The sequence below is a fragment of the Anser cygnoides genome, chromosome 2 (assembly GCF_040182565.1).
Source record: "Anser cygnoides isolate HZ-2024a breed goose chromosome 2, Taihu_goose_T2T_genome, whole genome shotgun sequence".
Lineage (NCBI taxonomy): Eukaryota > Metazoa > Chordata > Aves > Anseriformes > Anatidae > Anser > Anser cygnoides.
This window is the reverse complement of record NC_089874.1, coordinates 38,967,824-38,985,403: the sequence shown is the minus strand read 5'-3', so window position 1 is coordinate 38,985,403 and position 17,580 is coordinate 38,967,824. Positions and strand designations below refer to the sequence as shown.

The following is a 17,580-nucleotide window of genomic DNA, read 5'->3' as shown; positions in this document are numbered from 1 at the left end:
GATTTTTTTGTTGCATCTTTTGTGCCTGTCTATCAAACTCACTGACGTATGTGGTTCAGATGCATGCAGCAGCATTGCATTTCCATTCTAGGCTACTGTTTGTTTTCCTTTATGGTGTTGAACTGCTGCCACTGTCCTTCATAAAGACAAAAACCTTTTTGTTATGGATAAAGTGATTCCTGTTTAATCTGCACCTGTCAGAGAGAGATTTTGTGCAGATGAATTTTATGTTTGTTGAGTACTTTGAGATCCTCAAATGAAAGGAACTCTAGACATAAAGCATTATGTTAATAATGATCTTATTTTAACATAGCAAAAAACATTACTGCATTGTAGCACAACAGAGTCTAGAGACTACAACAAAGTCTACAGACTACAACAAAGCTCCAATAGCTGTGGCACTTTACCAAGACATACTAAGAGCTTGTCCAAATATCTTAAGCGCTTGCTGTCTAAGGAGGGTAAACTGACAAAGAATGGATAAAAGGATAAAAGTACACTGCTTAAGGTAACAATGCAGGTCAACAGAAAAACTAGAAAGAGATCCTAGGCTTTGGACTCCACACTCATGGACCTCTTCTGTGGAACATTTCTTTTCTCATTTATACAGTTTTTAAAGATTCAAGCGGTTTTTTATTACAATAATTGTTTACAGGGGCTACACCAGACAGCATTCCAGTCAGGTTCATCCTGAAAATTCCTTCTTTCTGCAATTTGTACCTTTTCTCCATACTCCATGCGGATTACTATGCTAGAAAAAAATATTACTATTACTATGCTAGAAAAAAATAACTTCTTTCAAGTGAAAAGCCTAGGAATACTCTCACATTTCATAGAACATTTAATAGAATTGTTTCTTCATGCATGAAACACTGTAGTAAGTAATTATACTAAATCTTCCAAAAAAAACATATTCAAAGTGCTTGTTCTTTGCTTCTCCAATGTAGTTTCTCGGTGTTACCTATATATGATAAACCTTGCAAACCTGGCTAGGGATATCTAATGCTGAACATTTTTCTCATGCCTGCTATTGGATAATGTTCCCTCAGTGAGCATATCAGACTGTCAAATACACTGACTAAAATGCAGTCTTAAGCAACCTCTGTTCTAATACTGATGTCTCCATTATTTTCAACACATCATCAATTCAAGTAGCCCTCTAGTAAGTGTGAAAAAAGCTTTCCAGACTCTTATCTGTTTCAATCACAATAGGCTAAATCATTTCCATCTTTAGCTGAAGTTTTAACTGTGCATATGATAGATAATGTAATTTGAAGCAGACAGATCTAGATTTCACCTTTGTGTATGCTGAAATAAAATGTTAAATTTCAAAGGTACATTTTAATATAAACATTTGTTCTAATTATTACTGGGGAAATTTCTCATTTTACCAAACCATTTCACATACAAAAATAATCAGGTAATCAAAAATGTCCATCAGTTTGTATTCAAAGAGAAGCACATTTTTTTCAGATAATAGATGTTAGAAAAAAAACAACAAACAAACAAACAGATATTCCATCCTTTTCTTCTTCTTCTTCTTAATTTCCACTGCAAAGTGGAAAAAAAAGCAAGTTCTGTGGGGATTTTGCATTTAAAAGAAAAAAAAATCTCTTGGTCATTGGAAAGTTTTGTGTTTTCTTTTCCCAAAATGTCTCTCAGCAGATGAAATGAAGAATGCCACTTTAAGCCTCATTTAAACTGATGGGGAAAATGGATTAATTCTTTAAGCATTTGTTGAAATATACCAAAGTAGTTGAATTAAGACTATCTCAGTCCTTCCTCCCCCTGCACTCTTTCTGCTACCTTTTTCTATGCACAGTTCACTAACTTCACAAGCAGGGACGCAGAACAAGCATGTAAGAAGATTATTTTTTAGCAGGTTCTGATAAAAACATTATTGTTTCTAATAACAATTCAATGAATTTTAAGACAGAGTACAATTCAATCTTTCCATTTCAGCTGTGGTTTTTTTACTAGGGTATGTGTTTCTTTGAAATACTGAAGTCATTGCAGAGATCACATAGGTGAGAACAAAGCATACAATCACCTGCATTTGTCTTTTCTTGTATTTGGGCAGTATTAGGTATTTTCATCATGATTTTTCATCATTTAATATTTTCATCATCGAAGACTCCTAGTCTTTGAGGAGTTTAGAGAAGAACCGCTTGCACTCAAATTCTTGAGGCCCTTGCATCAACTCCTTCTCCAACAGAAATTCTGAAATTTAAGTGAAAGCAATGACAAAAATTTAAGTAATTCCTGCTTTACAGAACAAAATTAATGAGATACTTCAAAGATTTAGTAATCTTTCCTGGCTTCCTTACTGCACAGCTGGCTATAAACACACAGCTGGTATGCTTAAGTCTCTGCATGTTATGGTTGAAGTATAAATGGGAATTCCAGTACACTTTCTTTGGGGTCATTGTTTGACAGGAGAAAGAGAGTAGTGCTTGAAAAGATCACTGAGTAGTTAATGGAGCCTGTGACAGCCCTTGTGCAGTTTTTGGTACTGACCAAATAGCTCTTCAGGTGACATAGAATGTTGGCTTCTGCTCGTCCCTGCAAGAATCAGTAATAAAGTCCCTGTTCTGCTCAGTTCAGAGAATTCTTCTTCAAGGAAGTTTCTAATGACTTTTCCTCAGTCTTAACTTCAGCCTTAAATATACCCTTACTCCTTAGAACTTGCTATTAGTACACAATGTGAAATGCCCTTAACCAATTTTAATGCTGGATGTATCAAAATAGGCAGCAGAGAAACCAGCGCTAGGATCACAAATGCAGTTATCCATCCTGAAGTAGCTCAGCTCAATAGGCAGAGGGCTTGACAAACACAAGAATGGGCAAGTCTGAAATCACTTCACATGCTACCCTCTTCCCCACTTGCTCTGTCTCCTCCAAAAATATTCTGAATACTCTTATATGAGTTCATTTTTATCACAGCTACTGAAGTCCAAATATATCTGTTATGTGTTGGGGGTGTCTCCTTGAAGGTGATAAGAGTAAGTTTTAGAGATAAGAGTATTTTTAGAGGGAATTTGAAGCCTTCTTGAGAAAAGGATATATATTCTGGACAGCAACTTGCTGTAGGTGGACTTGCTTGAGTAAGGGCATTGGATCAAATGACCTCCAGAGGTCCCTTCCAAACTAAGCCATTCTATGATTCTATTCCTACTGTTCAGTAGCTGTAGTTTGATCTGAATGATCCTACACTTTTTCTAACAAAAAGGGGTTGTATACAGAGCTCCTAATTGCAGTGTCTCCTCCCTCCCATGTAAATTGTGTTATGTCTATTCCAATTTGTTAAATTTCTTGCTGGACAAACCTAAACTAGCACCTGATATTCTATTGTTATCAGGCAATGAAGGTCACAGTTCCTTGCTTTGCTGTAGAAGTTACAGATTGTTTCTTATTTCTTTTCTTTTAGAAGAAAAAAATGGAAATACAGAGGAAATGGAGCATTTGGAATAAAAATAAGGAAGGTAACCATTCTTTATAAGAAAAGTTGAAAAAAGATCACAGTATCTCTGAAGAAAACTGAGGCCTATCCTTGCATAAAAACATAAAGAACCACAAGATGAACACAGTCTTAACAGCCAAAGCTATTCCACATCAAGCACAGTACCTAGATGTATTTGCATCAGTGCTGGGATACAAAGTGTCGTACACTGTGCCAAGAAGAAAAAAGGATTTTATACAAATACTTGCTGGCACTGAAAAATAGTTGCACCCCTAGTTTAACCCACCAAAAACTCACCTGGATAGTCAAAATATCCATATGCTGGTGCCCATACTAATTTTCTTCATCAATAAATTATTTAACACATCTGCCTTTTCAAAAAGGTTCTGTGGCCTCCCTTTGCTCATTTGTGCAGAGGAAAAAACATCATACTGAGATCTCAAGTGTTACAGCAATTAGTAAAATGAGAAAGATGCTGTTCCAGGATTTTCAGGGACATTGTACTTCACAATCTTCAATTTTACAATTAGGGTAACTTCAGATGTGTTTATAACCTTAAGAATGTCAACATGTTTCCATTATCTACTGTGTACATATTATTTTGAACCTACTTCACACAGCAGAACATATTAATGTATTTATTTAGATTCTGATAAAGTGGTCCTTCAGACATAGTTAAGGACTTAAAGCCCTCATAGAAGTCTTATACTGATGAGTATTTAAAAATACAGAAAAATCACTAAATGTTAAATAAGAACTTGCATTTATTTTCATTGGTTCATTAGCACATTTTGATTTAAAAAGAAAAAGAAAAATAAAAAAAGACATGCAAGACTCATGAAGAGAAAAAAGCCTGATATTCTCAGGCATTTAACAGTTCAGTGGGGTTTCTTTTTGTATATCTCTTTAAAAAGAAGTAAAGGAATAGAAGACTAAAAAGCTTAAAAGAAACAGGGAGAATGAAATTTATTTTATCCTGCTTTGAACATGATGGGCAGACATGACAGATGATAGTTCTTGTACATTCACTGTTTCTGTCTGATAGAAGGGTCAGCCTCAAAAAGTGACCTACTATGTAGAGATCTGAAAAATGGATCTCATGGGAGTCATGCCCTTTTACATTATTCTGAAAGTGTCCAATGACTAGTATCCACTATCTCTTCCCTCAGCTTTCAGATGACTTCAAAGTTGATGTGGCTGGCCCCAGGCAGGCACTCATTAAGAGATGCCTGTAAAAATGCTTGAAGTACAACTGTCTTTTGAAAAGGAATTATGTAAAAATAGCATCTTGCTTACTCCTCATTTGCTCTTCCTCTCTCCCACCCCCCCCACCCCCCCCCCCAGCCACTACTATATACTTCTTTTTTTTTTCATGGGTTTATCATTAGCACATCAAGGAAAAAAATGAGGGATTATCTTGGACGTTAACAATGGTATTAATACAGACAGTCACATGTGGGCAATTAATTCCATTGCCACCATAATGCAGAGATCAGATATGCTGTAGCATATGCTATGACCCTTATAATTGTTTCAGTCATACATTCTGCCTATCCCAAATTCAAATTCTTGGACCCTGTTTGCTTCCAGGCATATAGCTCCCTGGTTGCAAGGGATCACTGCTTTTCATTCCTTGTTTCAAAAGGAGAGGAAGGAGATCACTAACTCATTGGCCCAATTTCTTTGCATAGCCATGAAAGGCACAGGGCAGAGGGAAGATTACAAACACTTAGAAGAAAATAAAAATGAATCAAACATGTTTTTATTTGCAAGCTGAGGACATCGGATATGAGAATTGGGAAATATGTCACTACACAGTGGCAACTTTTAAGTCCTGAGCCACAATATAGCTACCATATGACATATATGTCTTATTTTAGACTTACAAAATGCTAAATATCATCACGATGTTCTTTAAGAAAGTTCCACAAATGTAAAGCTAAGTGAATGATCTACTGACAATGATCTATCAATACATCTTTTCGGTCCTTAAATAAAAAAATAAAATAAAAAAGTAAGCCTTTATGTTATCTGAAATTATTTTCCAGATTTTTTCTTAAAGAATTTTCCCTCTGTGAAGATGGAAATTTGCACATTCTTGTGCATTTAGACAGAAGTATGACACTTCTACCATAAATAATAACACTTGTCAATATTTTCTAAGCTGTAACTGTACAGTGGGAGGTGAAGAGAAACAGTGGGAAATGAGGGTGCTCACCTGATTCTTTTGGTGTTAGCTTCTATTTAGTGGAACCAACACCAGTTGTGAGCTCACACAGAATAAGGCTGCTTGTCAAAAATTAAGTCATCTATAAGGTCACTAGCAAATGTCTTTTTCCAATTAATTCAAGTGCCATGGATTTTGAAACCTCATTTCAAATACTGAAATGTACCAGTGAAAACCCACAACTTGATGTTACATAATATTTTGAAGTTTTTTTTTTCTGTTTCTTTGAAAATTGTTTGAAATGAATGAATTAACAGCTTTCAAAGAATAACTTTTATGCTGACAAAGCTGAACTATGTACTGAAATTTTAACAAAAAAGACATAATATCTTCTGACTGTTTCAGACATCTTATGTAGGCTACAATGCAAGATGATACTTGATTCATGCAAACTTTAAGCCCATGAGTAATTCCATTCAGTGTATGGAATTACTCATACCTTTTAATGAAGATACACATTTAAGTATCTTGACAGCTGTTTAGAATATACAGGGTCAATTAGAGAATTAGGGACTTTTCAAGCGGGCTGATCACCAACTTCCCCTGTTCCTCCCATGCCCCCAGATAAAAGTCCATTTTTGAGTCATCGAAACCTCTTAGAATTTTAAACAACTCATAGGGAAAAAAATAGTAAAAGATAAGGAAGTGAATGAGTTTTAAAATCTAACCCTTGTACGTTGATGGACTATGTGGCAGACTATGCAGAAAACTGTAACAGTTTAAAAAAAAAAAAAAAGCAGACAGACTTACCTTTTCCTAAAAAATCTATTCTGCCTTGCATCTGTGTGCCCAAGTCCCTCTGGAGTTTTAAGAATGTAATGCATAACTAATTTTAAAGCTAAACAAAATTACCATGTCTTTTTCTGAATGCAATTTGGATGCACACTTGTGTAAGGTTGAGGCTGCTTATTTTTAAATGGCAAATGGAAGAGTGACCCATACTGACACCAAGAAACACCAAAGAAATCCCCTGGGAAAGGCCCAACATAGGTCATTACACCCACTGTCCCTCCATCTGGCTAAACAGAAGCAAGGAAGTTTTCTAGTCTGCCACCTAATTAATAAGAGCACAATTCCAGAATTCATTTGCAGCTCAGTACTAATGAGTATATATTGACAGCAAGAGTTTCTATTTTAGACATATTAGTGAATATAATTGTATTCCATTCTCAATGATTGGCATTTTGGATCACACATCATAAAAGAGGGTGGAGATAAAGTTTTCCTTTTTGAAGAAACTCAGTGTTGGATACCAGGGTTCTACAATAACAGCCAAATCAAATTGTTGGAACTTAACACTGTGATGCACTTTTCTTTCAAATCACTTGATGATTTTGAAAACCCGAATCTCTCTCTTACTATCTGTTTTTTAATCCATATGGAGCATCGGTCCAAACTAGGATCTAGAATTAAAAATACTAAAGCACATTGGAAAGTCTTTGTACAAAAAGATTGGGCAAGAATTGAAGTTAATTCTTTTCTAAAAAAATAGCATAATTTTTCCTCTTTGTATTCATAGAAATCCAGACATAAAAGTTCTATTTTCCTATAAAACTATTAACTTTTTTATCTTTTATTAATCTGGATGAATTTGGATCTTGCCATTTCTTCTGAAGTTGCTTCTAAATATAAAATAACACATAGTGAATGACAGTAATTATATGCAATTTATATGAATAAATAAAGAAAAAATGCATACATCTGTTTCTTGTCCATCCCTACTTCTGTGTATTGTCCTCAGACACATCAACACTGAAGGAACACAGGGAAATAACATTGCAGCCTGTGTGATATTCATCAACAAGAATTTTAAATCCCTCATTAAAGGTGGTATTCTAGAGAATTGCATTACAAAACAGTAGAAAGAGACACTAAACATAAATATCAGCCCAACATCCAGAGACTCATATAAACATCAGTAAAGGCAACAACAGACATTTTGAAGGCATCAACTCCTTTTATACTAATTTTCAGACTACCTTAAAACCCTAAGTCCTGTGATATGATGGAACTATTATCTGTGATGAAGCATATGTGTGTATCACTTCACAAGTGGCAAAGTTGGACAAAATGACATACAAGACAGCTGAATATTTTAAAGCATATTCATGAAGGAAGATTAGTTAGGGAAACAGAATATATATGAGTTATCAGTAATAACATCCCTACCCCTGAAAATTTACAAATTTACATGTTATTATACAGTGCTGGTTATTAAAGTTTTTAAAATTGCCACTTACAAGCACTGTAATTAAGTATCAAAATATTACTACAGCATTCTCCCTACTTTGCTAAGGTTAATTGCATACAAATGGCAAATGCAAATTCGTACAGAGGTGACCACTGTAATTCAAGATATATAGCACAATTCACAGAAATGTACGTTTACATTTGTAAAGAAGTATGTAAGAAGTATATTATTTAAAATAATTTGGTGTTACGGACCATATCAAGGCTGCGACTGAGATCTGAGTGCTACTTCCTTGATTGTACATGTGTAGCAAGAAAGTTTCCAATAGATCTCCAATTCAAAGACAAAGAAAAATCTCCTTATCAATTATTACAGTGGCATAGACAGATAAATTAGTTTGTGCTAAAGACAGGCAAAATGAGGAGCTGATTACAGAAGCACACTTCCATGGGACATCCCAGCAAACATAGTGCCAGAACTATGCCTATAGCAGAGCCTGGCATTAGCATCAGTCTGCAGCTGATGATAAGGGGGTTGATATGCTTAGGGCAAGGTCTGAATTTCACTTTCAGCTACTGAATCAATGTATGGATCTGGTCCCTTGTAGCATGCCAAATTAGCTTGGTCTGCTCTCTTGAAGCTGGGATTTCCTGAAGCCAGATCTAGTGCTATAAAATATGTGTATGTGAAATCTCAGCAAACAGAGTCACAAACAGTTTTTCATGAAGGTCCTGATTTTGTCTTCGTGCTTACCTGTGTCTGTACCTACCTGGATCTTTATTCAGTATACAGACATCTAAAGTCTCAATGAAATGCTACAATCAAATTTATCATATGCTCTAGGCTATTTCTTTTTCATAATATCCTAATATACTTTATCAAAACACCAATACTCTCACATGTAATATGAGCATATTGTGGTATTTGATGATTTCATGACATGAATGCCAGCATGAAAATACACTAATTTACATGCTAGGAGACATTATGGTAAAGATAATCAGGGATATAACATATGGATACAACTAGAAATCCCCCTTCAATGCAGGTATTCTTAATCAATATGAAGCCACGGTAGTAGGGTAGAACTGATGTTCCCTACACTGGAGATGAATAGAGAATTTCAATTGACAGGACTAGAGAACTAAACTAATTTAGGTTTGCTAGGTCAAGGATTTGCTACCAAAGGAAAAAAGTCAAATATGTTTGACTCATTATGTCCATTTTATCTTTAAAGAATGAAATCTTGACTGTCATAAAAATAAATATCTTTTGTAATTTATAAAATAATTGTACACACACTGATACTGATCTGAAATATTTAATATAGAATATTCAAATTATATTTGGGTAGGAAAAGTGAGTCTCTATTAACTCAGCTTTTTTAAAAAGCATTTTATCTCACTGTAAAAATAGTAGATCATTTAGAAGAGAACACTGAAAGAAACAGCATTGGTGAAAGCTGCGGTTTGTAATTGCAAAGTTAATTATCTTTCCTAAACCATCAGTTGTCACTTAGATAGACCAGATTCTAGCAGGCTCTCAGGAGACTGACTTTATTTCATTCCTAATGGCTTGGGACCCACCATTTTGCTGTCTCTGAACATTTGGTCACTGAATGCACCATTTATGGAGTATTGTTTAATTAAGGACAAATTAAGAGAACTGTGCACAGAATTTAATTTCATATCCTGTGTAAATTCTTTTAAAGAGGGTACTAACTATAGGCATTATAACTTTTCATTATCCACTGCTTCTACAAGGTATTGACAATTTATTGTTTGCAACAGTTAAGAGTTTTGTTTACCCTTTGGGGAATTCTGCTGGCACTGCAGTTTTTTGCCTCATCATTCCTTTAACCCCCTATATGCCACTTTCACTATTTTGTGATGTACCATATATTTGAAAATGCACTTTTTTCACATATGTTCAAATATACTTCCACAACGAATCAAACAAGGTTAGAAGATAAGATGTACTATATGCGTGTGATCAATGGGAATTCCTATGGGACTAGTGTAGACTGTATTATAAGCAGTCAAATTTCACTGAAACTCCTTATGCTAATGGTTCTGAATAGAAAGGGAGAATACACAGAGCTAGAGCATTCATTGCTATGCAGAACCTCCCAGTCTCTTCTTGGCAGATACACTTGCACAGTTTGTATGTAGTTTCTATGAACTGGTTCTCCAGCTACTGCATGTGATCTGAGGAAGATTGCTTTTCTTTCTTCCTCATGCTTACCCAGTCCTTCTGCTTGATCTTGGAATCAGTTTGGAATTTAATACAGCACAATGACAAGAATGCCACCAACAATGAGAAAGTCACATTTACTGAAATCAACTATACTTTTTCTAGCTACATTCATATTTACTAAGAAATGATTGTATTTAGAATGAAGAACCAAAGTTGTTTTATAATCACAAAAGAATACAGCATGAAAACTGATATTGTTAGTCTCTGCAAGCAACAATCTATCCCCAAAAGATTAAAAGTTTCTAGAATATTTTAACAATCCCAGAGAAGCACCCTCCAGAGCAAAGGTATTCCAAACCATACAAAACACAACTCATACCCTGCAAAGCTAGTTCTAACCTCCATCTAGAACACAAGCCTCAAGTACATTATTACCATCAAACATACTTGGTTCATTTTACAGAATGAATAGAAACAAATGAAAGCTCCTACAGCCCAGACTTCTTATATGTGATAGAAACATTTATCAAAGTTCATAGACACACAACACCTGATTTACACAGGAAGATTGTGTAAATATAACTAGAGAGGTTAAGTCAGCAAAAATACAGGTACGGTTATGTAGAAGGGAAGACTGTGCTTCTCTTCAGGTTACCTGTTTTCATTTCAGGCTGTGGCTGCTTTGGTTGAAGAACTTGGATCTTCACCCCTCAACTCCTCTCGTCAACCATGACCAGTCTCTGGGATAGGTGGCTGCTCATTGACTCCTTTTAGTCACTGTTAACAGTTTAAATAGCAGGACTTTATAGTGCACCTCATTTCTTCTGTAACTCTTCAGAAATGCACTGGTTAAACTAAGTCACATGTAAAACTGGTTTAATCTAAGTAGATTTCTGTATATTATTAACATCTACCACTAGCTACACCTACCAAGTCCATACACTCAGTTATCATTTAACAGGTTGGAATGAGAATTAGGAAAATAAGAAATGATATCAAAATTAAAAAAAAAAAAAAAAAGACTTCAAAATACTTCTTCTTCTTATTGAGCAACAAATATTAACTTAATTGTATTTGGAAAGTAACATTTTGTTCAACCTGAAAAGAACCATCTCTTTCCTGATACTTCTGGTACTTCCAAGAGGAGAACAGTATATTGCAGACTGCAAAGTGACAACAGCTGCAGGAAATACCACTCAGGCTCACCACTAAAGTTTTCCAGGTTAAATTGCTATCATTTCCATATCCCAGGAAAATGCCTTAATCATTATTCTAGGATTTAGATGCAGCAGAGAACAGCGGAGTCTTTTCAGTCTCATGTGATTAAATCTGTCCTAAGCTTTCATTCACTCCCTCAAACACACAAGATTCTTTATGCAAATAAATTAGTATTGAAATTCTAATAAAATTATTGCTACTTATACATCTTTACTTCCTAACTTATTTTTGGTAACGGATCCAAAGTTGACACTGTAAATTACTAGCATGTACTTACTACCTCAGAACACAAAGCATTGGGTTTTGTTTGTTTTTATTTGTTTTTGTATGTATGTATGTGTATGTATGTTTGTTTGTCTCTGCAGATATAACTGCCTTTTTCTGAGGAAGCTGGATATTTCACGTGTCTTTGGTGGAGAATTAATATATATTTTTTAAAGATGTTCACGTTTCTGCTCAGAAACAGCATATGAAATTTCACTACAAAAGCAATTATAAGACAAAATTAGCAGTAAGGATGGAAGGACTATCTTAATGATGACTGTAGCATCACTGGCATGACATTAGAATGCTGTAAGAATTATACAGCATCCAAAACCTGTCAAATGAGATTTAGGAATATAGTTCAGAAGTTATCCCCCATTGAGTTACTGTCCATAATTCTGATACAAATCCTGTAAAGTGTTCATGTGAGGTAGTCCATATGCTAAGCGTAGCATATCATTTCAAAGCTGTCAGTTTTAATTTCTGTTTTATTAATTTTACCATAAGTCTACAGACATACATTTCAGAGAGTATATATCAAGTAGATTGTATCCACACAAAGAAGCAATACTGCTAACACTTATTTTGACATACTTCACTATGAAGAATTCACACACCGGAAGGTATAGGTGTAAATGTAAATGTTTTGAGCAACTGGGGGGGGGGGATTTTGAAAACCTGGAGGACAAGTGATGAAGGACAAGGGCATGAAGCATGGATTCAAGAGAAAAATTTGGCTTTCTGTGGGAGAACAGAGGGCAATGTATTTGAATAACAGGTCTGCCCTTGCTCTGTTTTTTCAGTCCTATAATTGCATTCTGTCCCTTAAAGAAAAGTTACAAGTGTTAGTTTAGCCATTTGGTTGAAGAAGCAGCTATGACCACGCTATCTGGAAAAAGAGAATCCCCTGATCTCATTGTAAAAGCCTGTCTGTGACTGTCTGTGAATTGCTGAAAGAGGAATGAGTTTGGAAACAACATATGAAGAACTAGCCCAAACCTTGGCTTACAGCTCAACACAATCCAGTAAACATAAAAAAAAAAAAAAAAAAATCAGGAACCCATTGCCAGTAGTTTTCCAATATAATGCTTTGCACAAAGTTATCATCTGCTGCAGCAAGGCTGTGAGTACCTGAATTAACCCAATGAATCAAATTCAGTTGTCTTTCCACTACACTTCAATTTGGACTGTAAACACATCTCTAAACCTTAGAGGTGTGATCATATAGACTCTCTGAACCCAGATTTTTCATATCTCCTTGGAGAAACAGCATGACAAGAAGGCTGGGTGAGTAGCCAATCACATACAGACACTCTTTACCTTTACGACACCTTTCCCATCTTCAATTCTCTTACCAAAAAGAAGGGAACTCTGAGATAGACTCACTAGGTATATTTACACTGCCAAACAAAGTAGGACTATCAAAAGAAAACTGGAATCTTGATTTTTCATGCTGCTTAAATGCTTTTTCATGCTTGGCTCTGATGGACTTCACACAGCTCCAGATATCATCCTTGATATAGTTAATTTTTGAGACAGCTTCCAAAAGGGGTATGATGACACTATTCTTCTCTCTACCCTACTCCAAGCCACAGTTCTCTGTGTATTTCCCCCCAGAACCACACCTTTCAAAAAAGATAAAGCAAAACAAAAGTCATATATAAGGTCTGATAATAGTGCATGCTTTATAAATGACAAAATTACAGGACCAATCCCTACTCTGACTTATATGTTCTTTTCAGTTTAACTAATTTGGTAACATGAAAACTGAACAAAGGAAATTTTTCCAACCTCACCTGGCTTCTATTGAGCATTTTTGATGGGAATCACTGAAATAGCTGAATGATAGAATCCAACTAATTTTTATAAATCAGTCAATACAACAGAGATGATTAGATAATGTCTAATATAAGGTTTTAAAATCTGGTTTTAAAATGGTTTTAAAATTTGCTGGCGCTATTGATTCAACTAACATAAATGTTTATATTTAGGTTAATACTATATGAACAGTGAAGTATGTATAATACCACTGTAAAATAAATTAATATATTGAAGATAATTATGTTACAATGAAAATGGGTCTTGATAAATTACTAAAAATAATTAAGATTAACGCTCTCTATGTACTTCAAGAGCAATTCAAAGTCCAATGTTCTTTACTTTTTCTCTCCTGTCTTTCACTCTCCTGCCAATTCTTCTTTGGAGTAATTAAATAGTAGCTATGTCTACATGTAAGCTTTCAAGTTCCAAACACACCTTAGACCATCTTGTGCTTGCAAACATAAATTTCAAAACTTTCATCCGGCAATTTATCTCTAGATCTCTAGGAATGCTGAGCCAGTGCTCAAGATCATAGTGCCGGCTCTCCATAACACACTGACCTTTCACTGTGTTTGCATCTACCAAGACAGACATAATGAGTGACAGCAATTGTAATTAACAATTGCAATTAACATCATCTTCTGTAATAATCTTGCAAGGTATTCTCTATGAAAGTCCATTTTCAAATAATTTGGACACATTTGATTTTTACATCTTCTAAATGACTGTCAGGAAGACTTGTCATCAACTTACTCCAGGTACCAAGAACTAGATTCTTAGCTTCAGAAATCGGCTGCCACAAAAAATTGTTTGCTTGATCCCACAGTTCTGGCTCCATCATTTAAGAGCATATCTGGATAGACAGACATTGTGATCAAGAATATATTTACAATATGTAATATTGTAAATATGTAATAAGGGTACATCACAAGGATGATGGAGATCTTCCTCTTAGGTTTTACAATCAATCTTTTCTGTGGTACAGGTTAGAATGCAAAACTTCTGAGCTGAAGAAAACAACAGCTATCTCATGAGCTCCAAGAAAGGATAACTTACGGTCTAGGCCTAAGGTTCACAACTGAGAATCCCAAGTAAAAGAGAGGCCATTTTTCTTCTGTGATATATCTCTCCAGAGAGTTAGGTCTTGAAATTTCATTCTTTTATTAATACTTGCTTACAAACTGAGCAGATTCTTCATTCAGCACAAAGGCTTCTGCAGATATCTCTGTAGATCCCAGCCTCCCCCTTCTATGGAGGAACTACATTCTTAAATCCAGGTGGAAAGGCACCTCAAGTTTAGCTATTATGATGAAAATCATTCCAAAGCTGAAGTCATTCGATGGCACTTTACCTTAAAGCTTGTTAGTCAGAAAAAAAAAAAAAAAAAAAAAAAAGGCTAATTTTAATGTGATTTTTATACTGATAGTCTCTTTTACTGCAAAAATAGTTACAGTATAACATTTTTTGAAACAAGTGGAGGTATGGAGGTTTTTTAATCCAACTAAAACAACAGTTTACCTGACTGTGTTCTCAGCCACAAACCATGGGAATGCTTCCCTACAGCTTGGCAGGTGTGATCTGGAGATAATTGCAGCAAAGGGAGGGGGCCATCACAGACTTGTAATTCTCCTAGAGAGACCGCAGGCCTTTTTTTCTTCTGTGTAACCCTGTATGATAATTAGCTCAATTCCACCTGTCTGCTAAAGTAGTTCTTACAGTTGAGTGTCTGTGGTTAATTGATACTGTTCTGGGTTAGTACAGGTTCTGTACTAGTCAACCGGAACAAGCAGAAATAATTTTTGATGTTGAAAACTAAATCTGGCTTGACTACAATATCAACATTTTACTTCAAAGATTTGCTAAATGGTGAATCTGGTAGCTATCCTTTTCAAAGAGTTCAGGTGTGTTAGAAGTTTTAAATTGAAAACCTCTTCTTTTCACAAAGAAACATTACATCTTTACATATTGCAAAATTTAAAGCAGAACAGAAAAAAATGAGTGAAAAAAAATTAAATATTCCAGTAATTTCTTGACTGTGATAAATAAAGACATGATAAAATAGTCAGGGTGACCTTGGCATTTTAGTGCAAAAACTTTCCCTCAGTGTTTATTACATGGATATATGAAAGCAAAGATCTGTCATCAATGCCTTTAAATATATCCACAGATTGAGAATGAAGTTGAATCTTAGCTCCTGTAACTAACCATATGGATATTAGTTCTCCAGTTTTGCAAGTAACTTTAGCAGGTGCCTAAATCTATATTTTAAATATTCATGGACAAAAAGTTAAGAATGCTCATGAAAACCTTGGCAACCTTTGATGAGCTGCTGGTTGTATATCCAGACAATAAATCTATTTATAGACACATACATATATAGGCCATATGACAAAAACAATCCATAGTGTATATGCTAACTCAGCTGAAGGCTTCTCAGCAGTGTAGGCAGAAACAGTTTTATGGAAACAGAAATATGGGTCACAGCAGATGGGAGAAAGAGGCTAAAAAGATTCAGTGGAGGCTTTGGTGGACAGAACAGATGGAGTTTGGAAAGAATGGGGTTTCTAGAGTAAGATGGAGCTAGCAACTAAGAGATCAATGAAGGTCCATGACAGTCTGGCTGCAAAATGACTGAGGTTAAAAAGGATAGAGAAACTAAATAAGACTTTAGTGGGGATGTGAGTTGGTATAGAGGCAGCTCTTTTGCTCTTCTTTTAATTTTCCAGAAGCTTGCCCCTTTTCCTGTATAATCTTCTTCACTCCCCACAGGACCTCCAGCTTACACCCCTTGTTTGTCACCCACATTCTTTCTTCATCTACCACCCTTTGCCGTATAGGAAGGCCTGCAGGCCCTTTTCAATGGTGCCTGGTGCTAGGACAAGCAGCAATGGGCACAAACTGCAACACAAGAGGTTCTATCTAAACATCAGGAAGCACTTCTTTACTGAGCAGGTGATGGAGAACTGGAACAGGTTACCCAGAGAGGCTGTGGAGTTCCCTCCTTGGAGATCTTCAGAAGCTGCCTGGGCATGCTGCTCTTGGTGTCCCTGCCTGAGCAAAGAGGTTGAATCAGATGACCTTCAGATGTCCCTTCCAAACTCAACCATTCTGTGATTCTGGGAAGTTACATCCTATTTGTTCACTCAGTTTAGGCAACAGCAGGAGAGGAAAATGGCTGGATACATGAAGAAGGAAACAAAGACCTGCTGTTCAGCCTAGAAAGCCAGGCCCCATCTTTGGCATAGATGAAGTATACAGTCTGCTGCCATAAGCTGCTGCCTACCTTGTCTTTTGGCATAATACAACTCCGTATGTGAGTGTGTGTGTTGTGTATATATACATATGTGTGTATGTATATAGTTTAATCCAAGAAATAATGATAAAAACACAATAATGAGCTTCCAAGTATTATCAAGACTATTAAGCTCCAAATAGTTCATTGAGGACCAATTTCTAAGTACTAAATATTACAGCTAGATTTTGCTTTTATGCAAAAATCAATGCAAACACATGAATCACTGAAAAGCGTGCTGCAGCCTTCCAAAGTCAGTTTCTAATTAGCAATCCATTGATCCAAATAGTTAGTACTACAACTAACAGGGAAAAAATATATTCTACTAACTGCATGAAAAACAGTCATTTTTTTGCCCTTCACAATTAATTTATATTCCTTCCAGAATTGAAGAATATACCCCAGGTTTGCATCCTTAACACTATTTTTTATGTTCAACAATATTTCTCCTTTCACCCTGTCCCATCAATTAGAAAACTTACTCAGATTGTTGGAATAAACCTGATAAAGAATATAAAGGAGGGAAAGCCAGGCTTTGAAGGAACATCTTTCTCAGTACAGGAGATCATTTTATGCTGCTGACTACCTGGAAGAGGGGAAATAACCTGGCCTCTATTATCCCACTATAACAACATACATTTGTCCTGTAGTTTTGATAGGTGTTTAGGATAGTGAAAAACTGACATCATACTAGAATCAAAACTGACAAAGTGACTTAGACTTTAAAAGGTTTTATTTGTTTTGTACTCAGTTTAAAAATGTTAATATGTGTAAATCCTTTCATATGACTGTCAGTAACTTACAGAAATGTTTAGCTACCTCCTATTGGAAACTTGTGTCCATTGTAAATAAAAGTCATAGGAATATCTTCCAGAAGTAAAGGAGATCACAGATTTCATCATGGATATTAT

The 17,580-nt window shown here is 35.5% G+C and overlaps 1 long non-coding RNA gene across 2 annotated transcripts in view; it reads right to left on the bottom strand.

The window, feature by feature from the left end:
- Positions 1-17,580, bottom strand: part of LOC106030162 (uncharacterized) — an 82,617-nt gene that overhangs the window by 30,106 nt on the left and 34,931 nt on the right. The window contains exon 3 of one of the 2 annotated variants that reach the window (XR_010829215.1): positions 534-2,220. The exons of the other annotated variant lie outside the window; for it this stretch is intronic. This is a non-coding gene — a long non-coding RNA (uncharacterized lncRNA). Of the gene's footprint in view, positions 1-533; positions 2,221-17,580 lie in introns of those variants that run through there. 2 annotated transcript variants of the gene reach the window in all.